This window comes from Pleurodeles waltl, chromosome 5, assembly GCF_031143425.1.
Source record: "Pleurodeles waltl isolate 20211129_DDA chromosome 5, aPleWal1.hap1.20221129, whole genome shotgun sequence".
In the NCBI taxonomy this organism is placed as follows: Eukaryota; Metazoa; Chordata; class Amphibia; order Caudata; family Salamandridae; genus Pleurodeles; species Pleurodeles waltl.
This window is the reverse complement of record NC_090444.1, coordinates 722,126,586-722,142,722: the sequence shown is the minus strand read 5'-3', so window position 1 is coordinate 722,142,722 and position 16,137 is coordinate 722,126,586.

Genomic DNA, 16,137 nt, shown 5'->3' with positions numbered 1-16,137 from the left:
GACTGGACACTGGAAAGTCAACATTTAACACTTATCACCGCCCCATACCTGCATGCCATCCCAGCCCCTTACTCTCACTCCCATCACTCCACTCCACCCCACACACTGCACCATTGCAGATGACTAACCCCAATGCCAAGCCCTGCATGCCATACCAATGTAAGGACAGCCCTCCCAGCCCTGCATGGACACCCATCACCAAAGCATGCACAGCATAGGGAAACCTATAATCACACAATACATCACCATATACAAACAAAGGTGACAGGGCAACAGCAACGATAGAGGGGAAGCCAGGGATGTACAGTATGTCAACGGCATGAAGCATAATATATTACTTACATCCCCACAGGTGCCCCAGCCAATGTCAACGGAGAGGAGGTGCCACGACTATCCAGTCCCCAACGGAAGATGTCCCCAGTGATGACAGTAACTCTGGACTTCTGGATCTGGACCAACAACCTGGCGCATCAGGGACCACTTGACAGTCGGTCACCCAAGCCCACTCACAGTCCACCACAGAGCCTCCCCCATCAGTATCGAACACCACAGCACCCACCCAGCGTACCCACACCTCTGTCCCCAGGACACATCAATCAGCAGTGTGCCCACCTGTAGAGGGACCCCAGTCCACACATCATACCCTAGACAATCAGGGTCCTGGGTCAGTGGCAGTGGGCACACCATTCAGGGGACAGAGACACAGGCCAACACTGGGAGGACCACTGTGTGCCAGGGGGAGGACAGGCCCAGGGGACTGACTCTCCAGGAGGCACTCACCAAGATCCTGGGAGCCTTCCAACATTCCCAGGACATGATAGGCCAGATTCTTGACAACATGCAAGAGAACAGGCGGCTACAGGGGGAACAGTATCAGGGGACCAGGGAGGACTTGCAGGCCAATAACACCACCTTGATCTCCATAGCAGGGGTGCTGGCAGACATGGCCAACATCATGAGGGAAGCAACTGCACACTAGTGGGCCCCTACCACTAGCCAGTCCATTGACAAGCCCTCCACTTCTGCTGCAGCTAGTGGGCAGGAGGCCCCGCCACAGGACCCAGAGGCCACTAGCACCCCTCCTCCTGCAGGAGAACCACCCCGCAAACGTTCCCTGCGACCCAGACAGAAGCCAGAGACACTTGCGAAGACCATCGCCAGGAAATGAGACTCTCCTAATTGTCCCCCTTGTGTCCCATCCTGTCACCATGTCCACTTTGAACTGCCTTTGCTCCCCTTCCTATGGCCCCTTGGACACTTGACCTGTGCTACAAACAGACTGGAACAACACCCTGGACTTTCCTCTATCATCACCCCATCCCATTGCACTTTTCACTCAAGTTCATAGCACTACAATAAACACCCTTGAACACAACTTGACTACTAGTATTTTATGTGTTGAAAATGTGCATTTATGGAACCAGTCACATCTATTGCAAATGATCTGAACACTGTGAGAGCATAGAAATAATGACCTGTAGCTGTCTGTAGTCATCACATCAGTACACAGTTCTTATCTCACCAACATCTGTAAAATGACAAGCCATAGGTGACAGTAAGTTGAGATGCAATGGAAGTTAATGCCATCATGCTATAGCCACACAGAAAACAGCAATAGTCAGAGGAATGGTCAGTTGCACTGTCTCACCTGTGTGTCATTGGAAGTATTGACGGATAACTGATGTTCTGTTGTCCTCATTCTCATTCTCTGCCTTCTCATCCTCACTCTCCTCAGGGTCCACTGCTGCCACAGGGACATCTCCAGTCTCCCACTCCTGCATAAAGGGTACATGCTGTTTGAGGGCCAGGTTGTTTAACATGCAGCATGCCACTACTATCTGGCAGACCTTCCTGGGTGAGTAGCACAGGGATCCACCTGTCAGATGGAGGCACCTGAACCTGGCCTTCTGTCAGAGTCACCAGATCCTCTGGGTCTGTGCACGTTCCCAACACGTCCACCACTGAACAGCTCCAAGACTCTGATAGATAAATCACAGAGACTGAGAGAGTCCAAGAGGGGAAGAGGGGATTAGGAAGGGAACAGCTGGGAAGGAGACCTGTAGTAAGAAAAAGGTTAGAACACACAATATGAAAATTATATCTCCTGAAATCAATACTAGACTATGATTCTAAGCCTAGTCACTCTGAAAACATGAATAATCGAAGAGTTAAGTTGAAAATGACTAAGTTTCAAGATGGCTGGATACCTGTAGGGGAATCAAGAAGAATTAAATGAAAACTTTCTTATTCAAGTACTTTCCTTTACATGAGAATCAGAAAAAACATTCTGACTAAATTTTAAACCAGTCATATAAATCCTGTTTTGAGAATGTATACTAGGACCATACAATATTGCATCTAGAAACTCTGGCCTTCTGTGTACTCTTAAAACGTTTCAACACAAATTGTGCATATTGCAGATATATATATATATATATATATATATATATATATATATTGTAAACACCATAAAAGGATTGTGCACCATGAATAACACAATATGGATTCCGGAAACAGATCACATAACTTGTCAACTCGAATATTACATAATAAATATCTTAGAATAGTAGCATACAATAAACAACATGAATTAAACTCGAGGAGGGAATCGTGCGTCTTGCCAATTCGAGTGTTACCATGTAAAATACCAAGAAATGGTAGCACGCAATGAATATCAAAGTCAAATCATCATTAATCGAACCGCGCGTCTTGCCGATTCGTAAAACACGATGTAAATGTCAAGGAATAACAGCTCACAATAAATAACAAGATCAAAGTACAATGAAACGAATCGCGCTTCTTTTGCCGATTCTTAAGCCACCATGTAAAATGTCAAGAAATGGTAGCGCGCAATGAACAACAAAGTTAAATGCTCATGAAACGAGTTGTGCGTCTTGCCAATTCGTAAAACATCATGTAAATGTCAAGAAATAGCAGCGCGCAATGGACAACAATGTTTAAACACCATAAAACGAATTGCGCGTCTTGCCGATTCTTAAGTCACCATGTAAATGTCAAGAAATGGTAGCGCGCAATGAATAACAAAGTCAAACCTTTATGAAATAAATTGCGCGTCTTGCCTATTTGTAAACTACCATATAAATGTCAAGAAATGGTAGCGCGCAAGTAATCTGTTACTCATTTGAGAATTTAAACCAAGAATATGAAAATTCGAAATAACGGTGTCGGGACAGTTCAACCACCGTCTTACCACCTGGAACAATGATCACCAATGAAGGATTAGGGCAGAAGACTGGAAGATCCAAATAGGCAGCTGGGACAGGAGCTCAGGAAGAAGCTGCTGCTGTGCACCGGGACCTCTGAATAGTGAGCACTGGGAGTTGGGCTGGCTCTCTTTTATAGAGTCTTGGCCCAGCCCAGAACCACGCCCAGGCATGTTGCAGGGAAAGTCTCTGGAAGGCCCTGGAAAGGGGCCACACCCTAACACACTCTGAAACCCTGCAGCAATACATTGCAAAGGAACAGTATTTGTAAGCACATTAAAAATAAGTTTTCAGGATTGAACTCTGCAATGCAAAAGGTTAAACCACAACATATCAGCACAATGCATAAATTACTTTGTTTGACAGTGCTGGGTTTTTGCATTTTTGTCACCAATAGAGCACGTATTGCTCTGGTGTTGACAGTACTCCCCTCTCCCGGACGCGCTCTAGGGCCTGGCTTGCTTGGATTAAGACGATGAAAGCATCTAACAAGTACTGGAGCATGAACATCAGATGCAGAAACCCATGAGTTACTTTCAGGACCATAACCTTTCCATGAGATTAAGTACCATAGATTACGCCCTCTCAGTTTACAATCCAACACTTTCTTGACTTCGTATTCTTCTTCCCCTTGTACTAGAACAGGAGCTGGATGAGGGTGGACCTTTTGGACTGCCTTTTTCAAGAGGGAAGTGTGGAACACTGGATGAATCCGTAAGGATCTGGTCAATTGTAGTTTATAGGTCACCGGATTGATTTGCTGAAGGACAGTATAAGGACCTATGAATTTAGGGTTAAACGTGCTTCTTCCTGAAGTCTATATGTTTTGTGGAAAGCCACACTTTGTCACCTGGTTGATATTGCGGTCCACAATGTGTCTTGTCATAATGCCTTTTATATTTTTGTTTGGCTTTTTCTAAATGCTGTTGTATCAGTTTCTGGGTTTGATGTAAATGCTGAATGGTTTCTGACATAGCTGGAGTAAGAGAACTTTCTTGAGGAATTGTGATGGGCAAGGTGTCAGGATGATAGCCAAATAAACCAAAAAAGGGTGTAACGCCAATGGAAGTGTGGAATGAGTTATTGTAAGCTAACTCAGCTAACCAGAGCATAGATGTCCAAGAATGAAGTGCCTTTTCAGCGTAGGCACGTAGGTATTGTTTCAAAGTCTGATTTAGTCTCTCCATTTGACCATCTGTTTGAGGATGGTGACTAGTAGATAGCGTAGATGTGACTTGGAGTGTTTTACACCATGTCTTCCAGAAATTGGAGGAAAATTGTGACCCCCGATCGGAGAGGATAACCTTTGGCAGTCCATGATAATGAACCACTCTTTTCAGTAAAATAGTTGCCAATTCACTAGAAGTGGGCAATTTTTTACAGGCGATGAAATGTCCATATTTCGTGAGACTATCTACTACCACCAGAATTACTGAATGCTGTTGAACCACTGGCAGACCAGTAATAAAGTCTAAAGAAATGTGCTTCCATGGACGACTTGGGGTTGGAAGTGTATGTAACAACCCTTTTGGTTTTGAATGACTTGTTGTAATGCGAGCACAAACTTCACAGTTGTTTACCATTGCTTTTACATCTTTTGTTAGGGTAGGCCACCAAAAATAGCGTTGGATCAGTTCAAGAGTTTTAGGAGTACCTGGGTGACCTGCCGTAGGTATAACATGCAACCAATGAAATACTAACTTGCGAAGTTTGGTAGTGGGTACGAACAAACGAGCGTCATGAAAGGGTAAACCTTGTTTCATTGACCTTTTGGGATCTTCTTGGGCCCATGTTTGCCATTTTTCAACAGTGAAAGAGTTGCGAATTTCTTCAAAGAAATCTTCAGTTTTTATGATACATAGAACCTTGTCAGGAGCAATGATAGCTCTGGAGGCTTGAAATACAGGCAACGTGGTAGACTCTTGACGGGACAAGGCGTCAGCCTTGCGATTATCTTTACCAGGCCGGAAGGTTACTACAAAATCAAATTCGGCAAAAAAGAGCATCCAGCGTAATTGCCGAGGGGTCAAAAGTCTGGCGGAACTCATGAATTGAAGATTACGATGATCAGTATATACTGTAACAGTGCATTTGGCACCCAACAAATGATGTCTCCATTCTTTAAAGGCATCACGAATCGCCAGAAGCTCTTTTTCAGCAATGACATAGGCGGTCATTCCAACCTCGGCGGTAAAAGGCACTTACCGCCAGACAGAAGACCGCCATAACACCGCCGCGGTAAACCGCCACGGTCATTCTGACCCACAACAGGCAAACCGCCTAAATACCGCCATCCACAAAAGTCCGCCACACCAAAGGTCAGCGATAAACTGGCGATGACCAAACCTCCACCGTCACACCAACAGAAATACGCCCATGCCATTACGACCCACGAATGCACGCGGCGGTCTTTCAACCGCGGTATTCTATTGGCGGTACACACCGCCGCGGTCGAAATACACATACTCGTACAAAACACATTGGACTATTCGAAATACACACACCTAATACACATACACACACCACTCCCACACACCCAATGCAATATAAAACCCACAAACCCCAACGACCAGAAATTCTGAGAGAAGGCGAGAGAGAGACACCACAGTCAACTACCAAGCATCCACAGGCACACAATACCAATACCCACAGAACTTCCACGCACCTCACACAACACACCACTAAATAGCACCCCACCTATCACTACACACTCCACCCCACACATCATCCACACCACCCCATGGCACCTCAAAGACACCCCAGGTTCTCAGATGCTGAACTCAGGGTCATGGTGGAGGAAATCGTACGAGTAGAGCCCCAGCTGTTCGGGACACAGGTGCAGCACACCACCATTGCCAGGAAGATGGAGCTATGGAGCAGAATAGTCGACAGGGTCAACGCTGTGGGACAGCACCCAAGAAATAGGGACGACATCAGGAAGCGGTGGAACGACCTACGGGGGAAGGTGCGTTCCATGGTATCAAGGCACAACATCGCGGTACAGTGGACTGGCGGCGGACCCCCACCTCCTCCCCCAGATTTTGCAACATGGGAGGAGCAAGTCTTGAACATCCTGCATCCTGAGGGCCTCGCAGGAGTCGGTGGAGGAATGGACTCTGGTAAGTCTCATCTTCACTACTTCATCCCCCCACCCCACTTGCATGCCAACTCATACCCCCACCCTTACCCTTACCCCCATCACAACTACCCCTTGCAAATGTCTCACCATCACAACCCACCCATCCCAAAACTTAGCCCTCATTGCGGCCCCAAAGCATGGACACCCATCACCAAGGCATGCCCAATGCACATACCCATCACCCCCCCCCTCAAAATACCGTCACAACAGCCCCCACAAAGGAATGCCAGCACTGGGGTACACGGGCACCCACCCATTGCATGCCATTGGCACACACAGAAGCAATAACCATACTTTTATACCCCTGCAGGACCCGAACGCCAGGTCACCGCGCAGGAGGGTCCACAAATGTCCCATCCACCCCCAGAAGAGGCCCACAGTGATGACAGCAGCTCTGTCTCCCTGGATCTAGATGACCAGCCCGGTCCATCGGGGACCTCGGGACAGTCGGTTCCCCTCAGACAGGCACAGGCCACAGCAGACCTTCCCCCCTCTGGGAACACCAGCACAGCACCCACCCAGCGGGCCCATACCTCTGTCCCCAGGACACGTCAATCAGCGGTGTGTCCACCACTACAGGGAACCCAGGCTAACCCACCACCCCAACAACAACAGGGACCTGGGGGCAGTGGTAGTGGGCACACGGTCTAGGGGACGGAGGCCCAAGGAAACAGGGGAACTGGGAGGGAAGCTGTGCGACAGGGGGGGGACAGGCCAAGGGAACCCACTCTCCACAAGGCCCTCTCCTCCATCATGGGAGCATACCACCGCTCCCAGGAGACGATGGCGACGGTCCTGGGCAGGTTTCAGGAAATCCAGCTTCTGCAGGAACAACAGTATATGGGGTTCAGGGAGGAACTGAGAAACATCAGTACCGCCATGGGTACCATCGTAGTGGCCCTGAATGAGTTAATCTCCACATTGCGGACCACTGTGGCACCTCAAAGGGCCCCTGACACTAGCATGGACCAAGAACTGGCTACCACCTCCGCCGGCGCTAGTGGACAGGAGGCCCCGACACAAGACCAACAGGCCACCAGAACCCCACCCCCTGCAGAAGGAGAACCACCCCGCAAGCGGGCCCTGAGATCCAGGAAAAAGACAGAGTAACATGTCAAGACCCCCGCCAGCAAAGGATACCGCCCTGATTGTCATCCCACTGTCCCACATTGTCACCCTGTCCAACCTTAAACTGCCCCTGCTCCACTTCCCACAGGCATTTGGACAATGCACCTGTGAACCTGATAGTCTGGACTCTGCCATGGACAATCCTCCACCATCACCCCTCACCGATTTGCAACCACCCATCCAAATTAGAGCACTTGAATAAACACACTTATTGCACAAAACAATCTGGAGTCTGTCTGTGATTTTAACAAATGTATTAGACATGACAGTGCCAAAATTGTTATTCACATTGTGATGCCAACAAACCGCTGTCACACAGCTGTAGTCCATGGGGAAACAAAGCAGATGTCACGCAGTGGGGCCCACAGCTCTGAAAACGGAAGGGAAAGTCACAACACAGTTACCATACACTGGGGGAAAAAGTCAGACAGTAGAGAGGTAGGAGTCTTTAAGTAAATGTAATATGCCGGTGTGTACTCTTACCTGTGTATCACTGAAAATATTGCTCTATTACTGTGTTCCTGTTGTCTATGTCGTCCTCTTCGGCTTCCTCTTCTTCACTCTCCACAGGCTCCACAGCTGCTACAACACCACCATCTGGACCATCCTCCTGCAGAAAAGGCACCTGGCGGCGCAAAGCCAGGTTGTGAAGCATACAGCAGGCCACGATGATCTGGCACACCTTCTTTGGTGAGTACATTAGGGATCCACCTGTCATATGGAGGCACCTGAACCTGGCCTTCAGGAGGCCAAAGGTGCGTTCGATCACCCTCCTAGTCCGCCCATGGGCCTCATTGTAGCGTTCCTCTGCCCTGGTCCTGGGATTCCTCACTGGGGTTAGTAGCCAGGACAGGTTGGGGTAACCAGAGTCCCCTAATAGCCACACCCAGTGCCTCTGGAGTTGACCCATCACATACAGGATGCTGCTATTCCGCAGGATGTAGACGTCATGCACTGAGCCAGGGAACTTGGCATTAACATGGGAGATGTACTGGTCTGCTAAACAGACCATCTGTACATTCATCGAATGATAACTTTTCCTGTTCCTGTACACCTGTTCACTCCTGCTGGGGGGTACCAAAGCCACATGTGTCCCATCAATGGCACCTATGATGTTGGGGATTTGTCCAAGGGCATAGAAATCACCCTTCACTGTAGGCAAATCCCCCACCTCAGGGAAAATGATGTAGCTCCTCATGTGTTTCAGTAGGGCAGACAACACTCTGGACAACACCTTGCAAAACATATGTTGAGACATCCCTGATGATATGGCCACTGTTGTTTGAAATGATCCACTTGCTATGAAATGGAGTACTGACATCACCTGCACTAGAGGGGGGATCCCTGTGGGTTGCCTGATGGGTGACATCAGGTCTGCCTCCAGCTGGGCACACAGTTCCTGTATAGTGGCTCGGTCAAGCCTGTATGTCAGTATGACATGTCTTTCCTCCATTGTCGACAGGTCCACCACCGGTCTGTACACAGGAAGATTCCTCCATCTCCTCGCATTGCCCAGCGGACGGTGCCTAGGAAGGACAACAGCGAGCACAGAGTCAATCAACCCACAGGTACGTTCCCACAGCTTGCACACAACACGATTCACTATGCATTGAATGGTTTGTATGAGTGTTGATGAAAGGCCTAGGTATGTGTGACGCAGTAGAAATTAAGCCATGTGGGCCCTTGAAATGGCGGCTGCCTGACCTGTGAAGTGTGACAATGGGATGTGAGGTCAATGCGCTGGCGTGGCACACCGTGGCGGTAGGCGGTCGTAGACCGTGGCGCAAAGCCGCATTGGTTAACATAGAAACCTATGGGTTTCAGGAGCCAATGACGATGTGCGCCGGCGGTCGCGGTACGCACCGCCGCGGTATGCACTGCCGCGGGCGTGACCGCCATTTTCTATCTACTTATTCACTCAATACCTGATCTTCCACAGGAGAGGACCTACACTGCAAGTGCTGCTGTGACCTCGGTCTGGAAGAGACAATGGCTGCTGCGACTGGGGAAAGGGCCCCTGCCTTCACTTCTGAAGAATTGTAGAAACTCGTGGATGGGGTCCTCCCCCAGTATGCGCTACTCTACGGTCCTCCAGACCAACAGGTAAGTAAGGTGGGACCATGCTTTGTGGGCAATGCCTGGGTTGAGTCGGGTGGATGAAAGATGGTGGGGAGGTGAGTGATTGAGGCATGCATCAGACGACAGATGAGAGCATTGGCCACATGGCAAGGGTGGGGATGGGGGGCCACTCACATCAAGCATGCAGAAGGTGATGATTTTTTTTCTCCCCCTGTACATGTCACATAGGTCAGCGCCTACCAGAAAATCGCTATTTGGCGTGCCATCGCCAAGGACGTCCGGACCCTGGGGGTCCACAACAGACGGGGCACCCACTGCCGGAAGAGGTGGGAGGACATCCGACGCGGGAGCAGGAAGACGGCGGAGGCTCTGCTGGGTATGGCCTCCCAACCTAGGAGGGGTGCCAGTCGTCAATTGACCCCCCTGATGTCCCGGATCCTGGCGGTGGCCTACCCCGATTTGGATGGGCGCGTGAGGACATCACAGCAGACACAAGGGGGTGAGTACACTCTCATTCTGGTGACTTTGCGCGCAGTGGAGGTGTCTGGGTGGGGGAGGTGGGCTGTGGGTATCTCTAGGCCAGGGCGATTTCTGTAGGCTAGGCCCCTCCGTAAGGCATGGCCCTGTGCCCCTGCCCCCCACCTCTGTAGGTGCCAAGTACAGCTATTCATGGCCCTGTGTCATCTATGTGTGCAGTTGTCGTCCATAGGCTTGTAGGCCATGTCCCACTGATTGAGTAGTGGACCCCAAGTGCTTAGCGTAGTGCAGGGGGATTCTGTGTCTGTCCTCTCCGCCAACGGTAACGTTAATCCATGCACTCAACATGTCTTTCTTTCTCCCCCTCCCCTTTTTTGTGGTCTTCCTGTTCATGTGTGCATTAGCATCATCAGGCGGAGGAGAAGTGGCATCGGAGCACGAGGGAGCTGCATCCCACATGGCCCTGGAGGGCCATGCAACGGACTCTGAGTACACCAGTGGGACGGAGGGCGAGGGGAGCTCCACAGCGGGGACTCGTGCTGATGTCAGTGGCAGCGACTCGTCCTCTGAAGGGAGCTCCCTTGTGGTGGCGGCAACATCCGTGCCCCCCGCAACAACAGGTACAGCCGCCACCCAGCGCACCAGCACCGCCCTCCCAGCAGCCCCTCAGCGTTTGCCCCGTGCCCGCTCGCCCAGGAAGGTGGGCATCTCCTTCGCCCCAGGCACCTCAGGCCCTGCCCCTGTCACCCATGCTGCCCTCAGTGAGGAGGTCATTGACCTCCTGAGGACCATCATTGTTGGGCAGTCTACCCTTTTGAATGCCATCCAGGGTGTAGAAAGGGAGGTGCACCGGAGTAATGCATACCTGGAGGGCATTCATTCGGGTCAGGCTGCCCATCAGCGATCGTTCAACGCTCTGGCCTCAGCACTGACGGCAGCAATTGTCCCTGTCTCTAGCCTCCCCCCTCCAACTTCCTCCACCCAGACCCAATCCGCTGTACCTCTGCCTATCCCAGACACACCTACAGACCAGCCTGCACACACCTCAACACCCAAGGGAAGCTCATCCAGACATAAGCACCACACTTCACACAAGCATTCACACAAGCAACATCCACATGCAGACACACCAACACCCACTGCCTCCACTGTGTCCCCCTCCTCCTCGTCTCCCTCCTCCCTCCCTGTGACGTCTCCACTCACACTTGCATGCACAACATCTTCAGCCACTACGTCCATCACCAGCACACCCACCAGAACACTCCGCACACGTGCAGTCACCACCCCCACTACCATTTACACGTCCCCTGTGTCCTCTCCCAGTGTGTCTGTCACCCCCTCTTCCAAACCACACAAACGCAGGCAGCCACCCACCCAACAGCCATCCCCCTCACGACAGCCTCCAGCCCAAGCACCTGCACCCAAAGACACCAGACTTCACACTCCTACAACCACATCCTCTTCCTCCACTCCCATACCCACTACACCTAGCCGTCCCTCTCTTTCCAAATTGATTTTCCTTTCCAAACTTGACCTCTTTCCAACAACTCCCCCACCCGGTCCATCGAATAAGACTGCAATCAGCACCTCAGCCACCACCAAACCAGGACCTATCAAGACTGTTGTCCAAGGACTGTGGAGTCCCCCACCCTCAAGTGCAACTAGTTCTGGTAGGAGCCAAGGCACGGCCAGCCCACCCCCGGAAAAACACCCAAAGATCACCAGTGCCCGGCGCGAGAGGCCAAGGACACCAGGGACCAAAATCCCTACCCTGGCTCCGGCTGTAAGTGGGGTGCCACCTGGCACACCGCCAAAGGTGGGAAAGGGCCACAGACAACCAGGGAAGGGTGGGAAGGGCAGCACGCCCGACAAGTCCGGCAGCAGGCCAGCTGCCCAGGAGGGCCCCACCAGCCCCATCCCAGGTGTGCAGGAGGGCCCGCCAGCCACAGCCCAGCTGCCCAGGAGGGCCCCCCCAGCCACAGCCCAGCTGCCCAGAAGGGCCCCACCAGCCACAGCCCAGCTGCCCAGGAGGGGCCCGCCAGCCACAGCCCAGCTGCCCAGGAGGGCCCCGCCAGCCACAGCCCAGCTGGGCAATGAAGGAGCGCCAGCCACAGCCCAGCTGGGCAATGAAGGAGCGCCAACTCAAGCACCGCTGAACAGGGCAAGGACCGCTGAACAGGGCATGGACCGCCAAGGCAAGCACCGCTGAACAGGGCAAGGACCACTGAACAGGGCAAGGACCGCCAAGGCAAGCACCGCTGAACAGGGCAAGGACCGCTGAACAGGGCAAGGACCGCCAAGGCAAGCACCGCTGAACAGGGCAAGGACCGCTGAACAGGGCATGGCCTGCCAAGGCAAGCGCCGCTGAACAGGGCAAGGACCGCTGAACAGGGCAAGGACCGCTGAACAGGGCAAGGACCGCCAAGGCAAGCACCGCTGAACAGGGCAAGGACCGCTGAACAGGGCAAGGACCGCCAAGGCAAGCACCGCTGAACAGGGCCCTTCATCTCAACCACTGCTCCGCTGGGCCCTTCATCTCAAGCACCGCTCCGCTGGGCCCTTCATCTCAAGCACCGCTCCCCTGGGCCCTTCATCTCAAGGCCCGCTCCGCTGGGCCCTTCATCTCAAGCACCGCTACGCTGGGCCCTTCATCTCAAGCACCGCTGCACTGGGCCCTTCATCTCAAGCACCGCTCCGCTGGGCACCGCCGTCTCAAGCACCGCTCCGCTGGGCCCTTCATCTCAAGCACCGCTCCGCTGGGCACCGCCGTCTCAAGCACCGCTGAACTGGGCCCTTCATCTCAAGCACCGCTGCACTGGGCCCTTCATCTCAAGCACCGCTCCGCTGGGCCCTTCATCTCAAGGCCCGCTCCGCTGGGCCCTTCATCTCAAGCACCGCTCCGCTGGGCCCTTCATCTCAAGCACCGCTCCGCTGGGCCCTTCATCTCAAGCACCGCTGCACTGGGCCCTTCATCTCAAGCACCGCTCCGCTGGGCCCTTCATCTCAAGCACTGCTGCACTGGGCCCTTCATCTCAAGCACCGCTCCGCTGGGCACCGCCGTCTCAAGCACCGCTCTGCTGGGCCCTTCATCTCAAGCACCGCTGCACTGGGCCCTTCATCTCAAGCACTGCTGAACTGGGCCCTTCATCTCAAGCACCGCTCCGCTGGGCACCGCCGTTTCAAGCACCGCTCCACTGGGCCCTTCATCTCAAGCACCACTCCGCTGGGCACCGCCGTCTCAATCACCGCTGAACTGGGCCCTTCATCTCAAGCACCGCTGCACTGGGCCCTTCATCTCAAGCACCGCTCCGCTGGGCCCTTCATCTCAAGCACTGCTGCACTGGGCCCTTCATCTCAAGCACCACTACGCTGGGCCCTTCATCTCAAGGCCCGCTCCGCTGGGCCCTTCATCTCAAGCACCGCTTCACTGGGCCCTTCATCTCAAGCACCGCTCCGCTGGGCCCTTCATCTCAAGCACCGCTGCACTGTGCCCTTCATCTCAAGCACCGCTCCGCTGGGCACCGCCGTCTCAAGCACCGCTCCGCTGGGCCCTTCATCTCAAGCACCGCTGCACTGGGCCCTTCATCTCAAGCACCGCTGAACTGGGCCCTTCATCTCAAGCACCGCTCCGCTGGGCACCGCCGTCTCAAGCACCGCTCCGCTGGGCACCGCCGTCTCAACCACCGCTGAACTGGGCCCTTCATCTCAAGCACCGCTGCACTGGGCCCTTCATCTCAAGCACCGCTCCGCTGTGCCCTTCATCTCAAGGCCCGCTCCGCAGGGCCCTTCATCTCAAGCACCGCTCCGCTGGGCCCTTCATCTCAAGCACCGCTGCACTGGACCCTTCATCTCAAGCACCGCTCCGCTGGGCACCGCCGTCTCAAGCACCGCTGCACTGGGCCCTTCATCTCAAGCACCGCTCCGCTGGGCCCTTCATCTCAAGGCCCGCTCCGCTGGGCCCTTCATCTCAAGCACCGCACCACTGGGCCCTTCATCTCAAGCACCGCTCCGCTGGGCACCGCCGTCTCAAGCACCGCTCCGCTGGGCCCTTCATCTCAAGCACCTCTGCACTAGGCCCTTCATCTCAAGCACCGCTCCGCTGGGCACCGCCGTCTCAAGCACCGCTCCGCTGGGCCCTTCATCTCAAGCACCGCTCCGCTGGGCCCCGCCGTCTCAAGCACCGCTCCGCTGGGCCCTTCATCTCAAGCACCGCTCCGCTGGGCACCGCCGTCTCAAGCACCGCTGAACTGGGCCCTTCATCTCAAGCACCGCTCCGCTGGGCACCACCGTCTCAAGCACCGCTGAACTGGGCCCTTCATCTCAAGCACCGCTGCACTGGGCCCTTCATCTCAAGCACCGCTCCGCTGGGCCGTTCATCTCAAGCACCGATCCGCTGGGCCCTTCATCTCAAACACCGCTCCGCTGGACACCGCCGTCTCAAGCACCGCTCCACTGGGCCCTTCATCTCAAGCACCGCTGCACTGGGCCCTTCATCTCAAGCACCCCTCCGCTGGGCACCGCCTTCTCAAGCACCGCTCCGCTGGGCCCTTCATCTCAAGCACCGCTGCACTGGGCCCTTCATCTCAAGCACCGCTCCGCTGGGCACCGCCGTCTCAAGCACCGCTGAACTGGGCCCTTCATCTCAAGCACCGCTGCACTGGGCCCTTCATCTCAAGCACCGCTCCGCTGGGCCGTTCATCTCAAGCACCGCTCCGCTGGGCCCTTCATCTCAAGCACCGCTCCGCTGGGCACCGCCGTCCCAAGCACCGCTCCGCTGGGCCCTTCATCTCAAGCACCGCTGCACTGGGCCCTTCATCTCAAGCACCGCTCCGCTGTGCCCTTCATCTCAAGGCCCGCTCCGCAGGGCCCTTCATCTCAAGCACCGCTCCGCTGGGCCCTTCATCTCAAGCACCGCTGCACTGGGCCCTTCATCTCAAGCACCGATCCGCTGGGCGCCGCCGTCTCAAGCACCGCTCCGCTGGGCACCGCCGTCTCAAGCACCGCTCCGCTGGGCCCTTCATCTCAAGCACCGCTCCGCTGGGCACCGCCGTCTCAAGCACCGCTGAACTGGGCCCTTCATCTCAAGCACCGCTGCACTGGACCCTTCATCTCAAGCACCGCTCCGCTGGGCACCGCCGTCTCAAGCACCGCTGAACTGGGCCCTTCATCTCAAGCACCGCTGCACTGGGCCCTTCATCTCAAGCACCGCTCCGCTGGGCCCTTCATCTCAAGGCCCGCTCCGCTGGGCCCTTCATCTCAAGCACCGCTCCGCTGGGCCCTTCATCTCAAGCACCGCTCCGCTGGGCACCGCCGTCTCAAGCACCGCTCCGCTGGGCCCTTCATCTCAAGCACCGCTGCACTGGGCCCTTCATCTCAAGCACCGCTCCGCTGGGCACCGCCGTCTCAAGCACCGCTCCGCTGGGCACTGCCGTCTCAACCACCGCTGAACTGGGCCCTTCATCTCAAGCACCGCTGCACTGGGCCCTTCATCTCAAGCACCGCTCCGCTGTGCCCTTCATCTCAAGGCCCGCTCCGCAGGGCCCTTCATCTCAAGCACCGCTCCGCTGGGCCCTTCATCTCAAGCACAGCTGCACTGGACCCTTCATCTCAAGCACAGCTCCGCTGGGCACCGCCGTCTCAAGCACCGCTGAACTGGGCCCTTCATCTCAAGCACCGCTGCACTGGGCCCTTCATCTCAAGCACCGCTCCGCTGGGCCCTTCATCTCAAGGCCTGCTCCGCTGGGCCCTTCATCTCAAGCACCGCACCACTGGGCCCTTCATCTCAAGCACCGCTCCGCTGGGCACCGCCGTATCAAGCACCGCTCCGCTGGGCCCTTCATCTCAAGCACCTCTGCACTGGGCCCTTCATCTCAAGCACCGCTCCGCTGGGCACCGCCGTCTCAAGCACCACTCCGCTGAGCCCTTCATCTCAAGCACCGCTCCGCTGGGCCCCGCCGTCTCAAGCACCGCTCCGCGGGGCCCTTCATCTCAAGCACCGCTCCGCTGGGCACCGCCGTCTCAAGCACCGCTGAACTGGGCCCTTAATCTCAAGCACCGCTCCGCTGGGCACCACCGTCTCAAGCACCGCTG